Source organism: Macaca mulatta, chromosome 7 (genome assembly GCF_049350105.2).
Source record: "Macaca mulatta isolate MMU2019108-1 chromosome 7, T2T-MMU8v2.0, whole genome shotgun sequence".
In the NCBI taxonomy this organism is placed as follows: domain Eukaryota; kingdom Metazoa; phylum Chordata; class Mammalia; order Primates; family Cercopithecidae; genus Macaca; species Macaca mulatta.
In genome coordinates, this window is record NC_133412.1 from 121,262,505 (window position 1) to 121,274,473 (window position 11,969).

Genomic DNA, 11,969 nt, shown 5'->3' on the forward strand with positions numbered 1-11,969 from the left:
TCATTCTAATTATACTTGTATTATTCCCATACCCTAGAACTGGACTCTTTTTTTTTCATAATCCGCACAAAGCCCCAATGTACCATCAGTCCAATGGCTGTTTTGCTAATACTTGTTCTCCTTAACTCTGGTGTTCCATTATTTTACCAGAAAGAATCTCATTCCCAATTGATTCAAGTTTCATCATATGTGTTTTTTACACATAAATGATAAATGCATCAAGAGGAAATTACAAAGTATATATATATTCAAGGTTTTAAGAAATATAATTTTAATCTATATGATAAAATAATGAAGAAATGTAAAAACAACCTTGCTATCAAAAACAAGAAAGTACATTAGTTTTCTCAGTTACGTTTTATTTCTTTTTTTTTTTTCTCATTAAACTTTTTTAATGGGTCTCAAAATTCTGTGACACATTTTTTGGTCAAGTTATTTCCATTAAAAAGTACTGATTTTAAAAACTAATAACTTAAAACTGCCACACGCAAAAAAGAAAACCAAAGTGGTCCACAAAACATTCTCCTTTCCTTCTGAAGGTTTTACGATGCATTGTTATCATTAACCAGTCTTTTACTACTAAACTTAAATGGCCAATTGAAACAAACAGTTCTGAGACCGTTCTTCCACCACTGATTAAGAGTGGGGTGGCAGGTATTAGGAATAATATTCATTTAGCCTTCTGAGCTTTCTGGGCAGACTTGGTGACCTTGCCAGCTCCAGCAGCCTTCTTGTCCACTGCTTTGATGACACCCACCGCAACTGTCTGCCTCATATCATGAACAGCAAAGCGACCCAAAGGTGGATAGTCTGAGAAGCTCTCAACACACATAGGCTTGCCAGGCACCATATCAACAATGGCAGCATCACCAGACTTCAAGAATTTAGGGCCATCTTCCAGTTTTTTACCAGAACGGCAATCAATCTTTTCCTTTGGCTCAGCAAACTTGCATGCAATGTGAGCCGTGTGGCAATCCAACACAGGGGCATAGCCAGCACTTATTTGGTGTGGATGGTTCAGGATAATCACCTGAGCAGTGAAGCCAGCTGCTTCCATTGGTGGGTCGTTTATGCTGTCACCAGCAACGCTGCCATGACGAACATCCTTGACAGACACATTCTTGACATTGAAGCCCACATTGTCCCCAGGAAGAGCTTCACTCAAAGCTTCATGGTGCATTTCGACAGATTTTACTTCAGTTGTAACGTTGACTGGAGCAAAGGTGACCACCATACCGGGTTTGAGAAGACCAGTCTCCACTCAGCCAACAGGAACAGTACCAATACCACCAATTTTGTAGACATCCTGGAGAGGCAGGCGCAAGGGCTTGTCAGTTGGACGAGTTGGTGGTAGGATGCAGTCCAGAGCCTCAAGCAGCATGGTTCCACTGGCATTGCCATCCTTACGAGTGACCTTTCATCCCTTGAACCAAGGCATGTTAGCACTTGGCTCCAGCATGTTGTCACCATTCCAACCAGAAATTGGCACAAATGCTACTGGGGCTACTGGTTGTAGCCAATTTTCTTAATGTAAGTGCTGACTTCCTTAACAATTTCCTCGTATCTCTTCTGGCTGTAGGGTGGCTCAGTGGAATCCATTTTGTTAACACCAACAATTAGTTGTTTCACACCCAGTGTGTAAGCCAGAAGAGCATGCTCTCGGGTCTGCCCATTCTTGGAGATACCAGCTTCAAATTCACCAACACCAGCAGCAACAATCAGGACAGCACAGTCAGCCTGAGATGTCCCTGTAATCATGTTTTTGATGAAGTCTCTGTGTCCTGGGGCATCAATGATAGTCACATAATACTTGCTGGTCTCAAATTTCCACAAGGAGTTATCAATGGTGATACCACGTTCCCGCTCAGCTTTCAGTTTATCCAAGACCCAGGCATACTTGAAGGAGCCCTTTCCCAACTCAGCAGCCTCCTTCTCAAATTTTTCAATGGTTCTTTTGTCGATGCCACCGCATTTGTAGATCAGATGGCCAGTAGTGGTGGACTTGCCTGAATCTACGTGTCCAATGACGACAATGTTGATATGAGTCTTTTCCTTTTCCATTTTGGCATTTAGGGGTAGTTTTCACGACACCTGTGTTCTGGCGGCAAACCCGTTGCGAAAAAGCAGTTACGTTTTATTTCTATATAAAATGTAAATTACCTTTGACTGTTATTACTTCTATTTTCAATGAGGTATGTTCTCAGATTTTCTGAGAACACAGCAGAACAAGAGAGACAAATAGCATTTACCCTCAAGAAGCTTAGAATCTATGAGGAAACAGAGGTACTTTTAAAGGATAGAAATTATAAAAATAATTATTCATTTATATATAATATATATATTTATATATAACATATATAAGTTCCTCAAAGCAAAAGCAGAGTGTACAGTGAGAGCATGAAATATAGATGACTGACTTAACCTGGGGTAATTTCCTGAAAATTGATGGAAAAAAGTTGCTAATTAGAAGGAAAATATTAAGGGGAAGGAGAAAAAAATATTGCAACAATTAAGCTTAGCATGTAAGAACACAATAAAACAGGAAGGAGTTTGCGGCAAACAAACAAACTAGGCTCCTGGAAACAGTGATCAAGGAGAAAGGGTGTTTCCTGAGAACTCTGGGTGATTGACAGGAGGCATGTTGTAAAGTTATCTCTACACTTTTTAAAAATTTGGAACATGTAACAGGAAGATATTTAACGCTATAAGCATTTGAATGAGATTGAAATATCTACATGTTAGCAATTTAATTATAACTATTTCAGTGACAGTTATTGGTTTGGAAGAGAAGACAGGATTACACAGGTAGAAACTTGTTAGTAGATTATTGCAATACTTCCATTAAAAAAATGATAAATTGTTCCTTAGAGTGCAGATAGTGATGATCTTTCTTTTTCCTATGTGTACCTGGATGTAATGCCTGAAACAGCTGCAGCCATCCTACAATCGGCTGAGGATGAAGCCACACAAAGGATGAGCAAGCAAAAAGAAAGAAAGAAAGGACCTAAGTCCTGTATAATGTCATTGAGTCCTAGAATCAATTAAGCCTGACGCTGCACTAGGATTTCTAGCAACCAGAATTGAGGCCCAGTAAAAAGACCTCTATGGTAGAGTACAGACTTTAGTGAAAGCTGAACAACTGAAATTTCTTTAGAAGTTAAGATTTCTTCTTGTGCTAGAAAATTCCTTAAAGAGTTATAAGCAATGCCTTGAAAGTTTAGAATTTGAACTAATCCTATTCAAATCTAAAGTATCAAACACTGTCTTGATCAGAGGCTCAGGCTTGATCTTATAAATGAAAGGCCATTTATAGGCAATTATAAAGAACATTGGTTTATAGTTAGAGATTAATAAAATATATTCTTTCTATCTGAAGCTCCTATATAATGAAAGACTGAAAAAATATATATTGGATATGTCAAAATCCAAGAGAAATATTTGATGATGATAATGACATGATTTAGTTCCTGATTTAGTACAGAATTACCATGAAACAAATACCTTGCACTTTGCTTGGTTTGCTTACAATAGGGAGCTATTCTATATTTGTTGTTCAGGGCAATCTTCCAGATCGTGAAGTTGATGAACTCCTCCAGATAATCAGGGTCCAACAGAAGCGCTGATCTAAACTTATCAGAGAAGAATTAGCACAGCTAAAAAAAATCAGAGATTGAGTGAATCTTAGTAAGAATCGATGAATCAAGAGGACTCAATGAAGAAAGAAAGATTTGCAGAGAGCAATGACACTAAGTCACCAAGAAATTGACATGGAAGATGAAGAAGCAGGTCTCCATGAAGGTATTTAGTTCAGTATGCAAGGTAGTTTCAGAATATATTTCCATATAGTTTCACAATGTGTTTAAAGATACTTCACAGACATCAGGTTTGAATATTATTTCAGAAGAGCTACAGAAGAGAAGATAAGCCTACTTAGAAAAGTAATTACTTTAAAAAATTAAAATTATAGATTGATAGATAGCTAAATAGTTAGAAAGCTAGATACATAGATACATAGATGTTGGCTTGGGAAATAATGGCAGCAATTGATCTCTGGCCAGAGGAAATTGATTGGAAAGGAGCATGAAGAAGCTTTTTGTTGTGATGAAATATTGTGTGCCTTGATCGGATTGGTAATTTTATTGGAGCATAAATTTGTCAAACTCAAACTGTACAATTAAACTATGTACATCTTAGTATGTAAATTCTGCTTCAGTAAACAAAAATTTTGAAAAAGTTAATTTATTTCATGTAAAAAGTTGACAAAGAAAGTGAGGGAAAATAAGTATGATTCAACTTTTGTTGCCTCAACAACTGTTCTGAAGAGTAATTTCAGTGAAGAAAGATAAGGCTTGGTGATATGTAGTAGATTAGGAGAGAGGATTTTTTCACTTATTGAACTTTTTGTTCCTGAGATTATACGGAGACACATAAGGAACTGGATCTCAGAGAAAATTGTAGTTCAGTTATTAACCTGGAAAGACTGATGTATGTGGTAATTGACAAGATAGGGATAATGTGTGTGTTGAGTGTGTCTAGGGTTAGAATATAACAATGAACAGAGAAAAACACCTAAATTTAGATCTGGGGGACTTTTACCTTTTTAACTTTAGGCCATAAAGAGAGACTAATTAGGCAGCAGCCATAATGATGAGAGAAAAACAATTTAAATCTCAGCTTTCAATAAGGAGAAAATGACCAAATCAATTAGGTCTAATAAAAATACAGAATTAATGAAGACTGAAAAGTGTCCATTACATTTAGGAAATTGGAAGTTATTGATGATTTCAAGTATAGTAGCTGCAAGGGTATGTCATATACAGGGAAGCCTATAATTCTTAAGTCTGGATATTTAAATGCTGATGGAAATTATCCAGTATGAAGTAAGAGGATTACAGATACAGGATAGCAAGAGATAGATAAAGGTTTAACCTTGTTGAAAGAAAACAAGGGGCTGAGATTCAGAAGAAAGGTAACATATGAGACTGGAGATCGGCATTTTTTTTTTCATTTTTTATTAGAGGAGATAATAATGATCAGTAGAGATTAAGGCAAATGTATTGATTTGAAGCCAAACTTTTAGAAGTTTTAAATGGATTACTTTTATTTTCTAAATGAAGCACATTGCAAGGTCACCTTCATAGTGTATGGTTAGAGAGTGAACATAGTACAGTTGGTGATAGCTCCAGGGAGATGGGAGAGTGAGCTAATGACAGATTACCTTGTAGAATTGAGGATATGTTTGAATTCTTCAGTGAATTTCTTTTCATTTTTACAACACATAAATACACGGGGATAAATGCAACTAAAGTTCAAGTGTGGCTTTTTCTTAGGCAATAACATTTTAGTTACCTAGAATTTCCATATAGAAATAGAAAGATTTGCTTATCACACTAATATTTTGTACATACTGACTATTTATAATGATGTGTTAAAAGTATATCTGGGGGATTTTAATGGAGGCAACCGAGTGCCAACATGAAGAGGTCAATGCCATTGAAAGAAGATTTTATTACTCACATTTCCCAAAAGAAGGGGACATGCCATGCCATATAGGACCGCAAAGGAAATTCCAGGTTTGGTCAGCCAGAAGCAGGAGCAAGGGAGAAGCCTGCACCCAATCCTTTATTGGGGTTTCTGCAGGAAAGATAAAGTGTGGCAAAGTAAACTGTTAAGGATTGGCTGGCTTGAATAATTTCCATGGGCAGTAGGGGTGATCTCTACTGGAACCTAGTCCTGCAGTGATTTAGGGCAGGGGATATCTTGGGGGGTGAGAGTTAAGGAAGCGGTTTGGACTATAAGATTGGGATTGGTTGGTTTGCATATAAAAGACATGCTCCTACTTGGCCAACCCATTTGCCATCTGGAATTGGCTAGACCTGAGAGTGGTAGTCTATCAACTGATAGCAAGTTCTTTTAGATGTCAAAAACATAAAACACAGAAAATTTAAAAACATAATTAATTTCAATGGTGTTAATTTACATTTTTATGTTAGTTTTCTCAGAGAAATTCTAATCATTTGTTTTAAGTCAAAAAGAAAATGGGTAATTGATCCATTCAACATTTTGAATTTTCCAGGAATTCTGAGGACAAAGAGCAAAGGATTTAAAATAATTTTCAGAGAAGTGGTTACACTGACAAAAAGTGAAATTTAAGGTAAGTAGGAAGAGGCTGTTACACAAGGAGATAAAGGAGAAAATGACAGGTGGGTTTCTGAGTAAGAAAATTTGGAAGGTTAGAGATTTTGTTCAGAAAATGGGATGTTTGACTTACTGATTTTGTGAGTGATAAGTTTTGAATATTGACATTTGGAAAGATTTAAGAAAGGATAACTTCATTGAAAAGAAAGTGTCCAAGGATATGAGAGGTTAGAATTGGACACATCATCAGTATGGAATTTGAAGACATCTAGGATGATGACAGAAAAACTGTGGTAGAGAGAAAAGATTATGACTGAGTGATTGAAGTTTTTAAATAATGAGAAATGGCAAGAAACTATGTATCAGAAATAAGAAGACAAATATAATTTTATAACCTGGAGTCTCAGTGAAGTATGGGGTAGATAAGTAATGTAATTAGAATGACTTTGGGATCTAGACCTTGATGTACATATGATGTGAAAGAATGCACTTGAAGCAACACAGGTAAATGGTGTAAGACGGTCATCATTTGCATTTCAGAGGTGGAAGTAAAATTCAGAGATGGAGAGGAAAGAGAACTTCAAAAAATATTTCCAGTAGGAATTCTGAAAGACATAAAGAAAGATTTAGCCAGGAGATGAGGAAGTAGGAATTGGATACAGGGCAAGAAAGACCAAATCATTTAAAGGATTGCACTAGACTGGAATATAAATGAGAGGAAGGGGTGTTACTACAGTGGTCATTGATCCATAAGAGATGGATTAGAGTCAGTGTAGATTCTTTCTTGATGATGTCTTGGCAGGTTTGTATTTATGACAAATTGTCTACATTCTGTGAAGGAAGTCCTGCTGTTTGTTATGAAGTAAAGTGTGACTATCTTCTGTAGGAGCTGGCATCTGCATGGGTACAATAACTATGAGAGGATGACATAAATGCTTATTGGTCACTGGAAGAAACAAAGTTCTCTAAGAATATAAGCCTTAACTTCAAAATAAATTCAAATAACATTGTTGTCAATGAATTACTGTTAAGACTCCATCTGCTAAATATTATTGAAATTATAAATCATTCCATTTCAACATAGAATTTGTTAATCCTGTCTTGATGTCAGCTTCTTGGAGGATTCAAGCTAACAAGGATATCAATTTTCAAAACACTATTAGAGATAAGAACACTATAGATTCTAAAGAATATGATGTCATTGAGTTTTAACATTGGGCATATGTTGTATGTCAGAGTAGGCATATACTTTTGATAATATTCAATCTCTAAATTTGTCACTAAATAAACCATGTTTATATTACTATATTTAAATATAGCTTTCAAGCAGTAGAAGAGTAATGAAATTACAGTTTTATCCTAAAAAAGTAACTAAATTTGCCAAAATGATCTTCAGTAGGTGTATACGTGAAATCTGTCATGACAGTCAAAAGATGCTATATCATTTATTGCCAAATAATGTATTAGAATATTAATTTAGGAAATGTGTAATTTTACAAATGTATTTTTTGTAAGAATGTCATGGAAACTAAAGCAAATATGTCAAACAGTTGATATATAATACATCCTCACAAAAGTACGTTTTATTGTGTCCTTTTATGTAAAAATTGCTTTTTTTTGAAGCTAAAAAGAAATCATGGGGGTCAAAAATAAGATAGGCATGGAAAAATAAACTTTGTGAAACAAAATGTAATTTCCACAGGAAATATTTGCAAAAGATATCTGATAAAAGACTGTTATCAAAAATAGACAGAACCCTTAAAACTCAATACTAAGAAAACTAACAACTCAATTAAAAATGGGCAAAAAGATCTGAACAGACACCTCATCAAAGAAGATATACAGATGACAAATAAGCATATGGTATGATGCTCCACATTGTACGTTACTAGGAAAATGCAAGTTAAAACAATATGAGATATCATCACACACCTATTACAATGGCCAATATTCGGAACACTGACAACACAAAATGTTGGCAGGGATGTGGAGAACCATGCACTCTCATTCATTACTAATGGAAATTTAAATAGGCACAGCCACTTTGGAAGAAAGTTTGGCAGTTTCTTCTGGAACTAAGTATCTTCTTATCATATCATCCAGCAATTGAATTTCTTCCTATTTGCCTAAATAAGTTGAAAACGTACGTCCACACACGAAAAAACACACAAAGATATTTATAGAGGCTTTATTTGTAATTGCTAAAACATGTTAGGAACTAAATGCCTTTCAGTAGGTGAATAGATAAATAAATTAGGGTACATCAAAACAATGGAATATTATTCAGCATTAAAAACAAATGGCTATCAAGCAATGAAAAGATGGATTAAACTTAAATGTGTATTACCAAGTGAAAGAAAGCGTATTAGTCCATTGTACATGGCTAAAAGGAATACCTGAAACTGGGTAATTTATGAAGAAAAGTTTATTTGACTAGCAGTTGCGCAGACTGTACAAGAAGCATGGCGCCAGCATCTGCCTCTGCTCAGGATTTCGCGAAGCTTTTACTTGTGGTGACAGGTGAAATGGGAGTAAGTGTGTTGGATGGCAAGAGATGGAGCAAGAAACGAGGACGAGAGAGATGCCAGCCTCTTAAATAACGAGATCTCCCATGAACTCACTACTGCAGGGAGGGCAGCAAGCCATTCACGAGGGATCTGCCCCCATGACCCAAACACCTCCCACCAGGATCCCTTTAACATTAGGGATCACATTTTAATATGAGATTTGGAGGGGACAGGTATCTAAACTGTATTAGAAGGCAATTTGAAAATGCTACATACTGTATGATTAAAACTTTATGATATTCTGGAAAAGGCAAAACTAGGAAGACGGTAAAAGGATCATTGGGCCAGGTACGGTGGCTCACGCCTGTAATCCCAGCACTTTGGGAGGCTGAGGCGGGGGATCACGAGGTCAGGAGATTGAGACCATCCTGGCTAACAGGGTGAAACCCTGTCTCTACTAAAAATACAAAAAAATGAGCCGGTCATGGTGGCAGGTGCCTGTAGTCCCAGCTACTAGGGAAACTGAAGCAAGAGAATGGTATGAACCTGGGAGGCGGAGCTTGCAGTGAGCGAGATCGTGCCACTGCACTCCAGTCTGGGCAACAAAGCGAGACGCCATCTCAAAAAAAAAAAAAAAAAAAAAAGGAATCATTTGTTACCAGGGGCTAGAGGGAGGAGAGGGATAAAGAGGTGGAACACAGAGGATTTTTGGCAGTCAAACTATTCAGTGTGATACTATAATGGTCGAAATATGGTAGAAACATGTTACAAACACTAAGAGTGAACTCTAACATAAAAGTTTGGGTGATAATATGTCAATGTAGGTTCACCAGTTGTAACAAATGTGCCACTGTGTTGTGGGATATTAGTAATGGAGAAGGCAGTGCATATGTGGGAGGAGATACATGGGAACTCTCTGTACTTTGTGTGCAATTTGCTGTGAACCTAAAAAGGCTGTTAAAAAAAAAAAAAAAAAAGGTCTATTAAGAAATCAGTCAATAAAGATAATCCTCTGATAAAGTAGGGTTCAAATACACAAATCAAAACGTAATCTATGCCATTATATATAAAGCACCCCTGAAACAAATGGGTTGTTCATGAAAAAGCTTAGAGTGAATTAACTGGAATGGTAATGTATCATAGTTTAAAAAAAAAAAAAGAGGCTGGGCTCGATGGCTCACACCTGTAATCCCAGCACTTTGGGAGGCTGAGGTGGGCAGATCACCTGAGGTCAGGAGTTCAAGACCAGCTTGGCCAACATAGTGAAACCCCATCTCTACTAAAAATACAAAAATTAGCAGGGTGTGGTGGTGGGTGCCTATAATCCCAGCTACTTGGGAGGCTGAGTCAGGAGAATACCTTGAACCTGGGAGGCAGAGGTTGCACTGAGCTGAGATCGCACCACTGCACTCCAACCTGGACGACAGAGCAAGACTTTCATCAATAATAATAATAATAATAATTGCCTAAAAATTCATTCTTCTACCTATCTAAATATCAAATTCAGATAAACAGTATTTAGAACTGTCTCATTCTCTCCACGATGCAAGGAAGGAAGCATTAGTTGTACCTTTGAAAACTGTTTTCTTACCTCTAAATATCTGTTTTGCAATTATGTCAATGCACACCTACTGCATCCATTACTGAATTAAAAATGCAAAATGCAGGCTCTGTCACAAACATCCCTATTCAGATTTCAATGAAATAATCCAGGATTTGAGCTGCTTTAGATGTGTATTGTTAACTTAAAAAATAAATTGGGAAAGGAGATGAGGCTTTATTTTCCATAAAGGGTTACAGCCTGCAAGGCAGCCATCCTGCAGGTGGGAAGTATAGCCTCCAGCAAAGACCAGAGACAGGCACTTCAAAGGAGGAGCGGTTAGGATAAGAGTTTTATACTGAAAAAGTTTGTTCAACATACATATTCAACAGGTTATAGAAGAGGCTATGAATATTCATGAAGGTGGTCCTGACACATGCATATTGAACAAACATGCATGTAACATATGACCCATGTTTACCTTGGGGTGGAGACTTAACATTCAGATATATTACAAATAGGCCCAAGAAGGTATTTTCAGGACATGAAGGCACATAAGTGTGCAGCCTCTGTAAACTGGCCAGAAGTGGTCCGTGGTTGGAGGTCTTCTTATCAGGAGAAAGTTACTGAAATCACTCTCTTGTGTAATTATAGCTGTAGTTATGACTGGTGGAACAGGGGTTCAGTTAACACCTATGAGTTGCTTAAGTTGTAATTGTTTTAATATTGCTTATCTTGAGGTCAGTGCTTATTTGGTTACTACAGAAAAGGAAAAGCCTCGTAGCAGTTAAAATAGTTTATTTATGTGTAGGAGTGTGTGAATTAACCCTTGCCTGGACATGGTCTCAGGTCTTGTATATAATTTGGCATCTTACTGCCACAAAAAGTATCTTCTGTCATTGTTATGGCCTCTGTTTGAACATGAATGCTGGTCAGTTGTTGTGTCTAAACTGGAAAAGGAAGGGCCTCCTGTCCTGTCATAGGCAGGAACTCAGTTTTAAAGATGTTTATGCCCAAGAGGGGGTCCATCCAGTCGGTGGGGAGGGGGTTAGGATTTTATTTTTAGTTTTAGTTTACAATATGCTCATCTAATTCCTTTACCTTTTTCTTTCTGTTCCATGATAAACGCACTCTTATAATATTACACTTGGTCATGTGCTCTGTAACATGTTTTGGTCAATGGCAGATTCCACGTATGAACTTGGTACCATAAGATTATAATGGAGCTGAAAAATTCCTATCACCTACTGATGTAGCCATCTTAATGTCACAGTGCAATGTGTTACTTGTGTTTGTGGTAATGCTGTTGTAAACAAACCTACTTCACTGCCAGTCATATAAAAGTATCGCACATATTATTATGTACAGTACATAATACTTGATGATAATAATGCAAGACTAAATTACTGGTGTATATATTTACTATTTATACTTTTATCATTAGCATGTACTCCTTATAGATATATATAAAAGAGTTAACTGTGAAACAGCATCAGGCAGGTCTTTCTGGAGGCATTCCAGAAGAAGGCATTATTATCATGAGGTGGCAGCTTCATGCATGTTATTGCCTCTGAAGACCTTCCAGTGGGATAAGATGAGGAGGTTAAAGACAGTGATATTCATAATTTTGACCACGTGTAGGCCTAGGCTAATGTCTTATTGTCTGTTTTTAACAAAAAAGTTTAAAAATTAATAAAAGTAAAAATGTAAAGATAGAAAAATTTTATTAAATAGGATATGAATAAAAAATATTTTGATACAGCTGGACACTATGTTTATGTTTT

The 11,969-nt window shown here is 36.6% G+C and overlaps 1 pseudogene across 1 annotated transcript; it reads right to left on the reverse strand.

Moving 5' to 3' along the window:
* Positions 1-356: 356 nt before the first annotated feature.
* Positions 357-2,124, reverse strand: LOC100424689 (elongation factor 1-alpha 1 pseudogene; annotated as a pseudogene). The gene has a single exon (XR_092247.4). The product of XR_092247.4 is annotated as an elongation factor 1-alpha 1 pseudogene (transcript).
* Between the last annotated feature and the right edge of the window lie 9,845 nt (positions 2,125-11,969).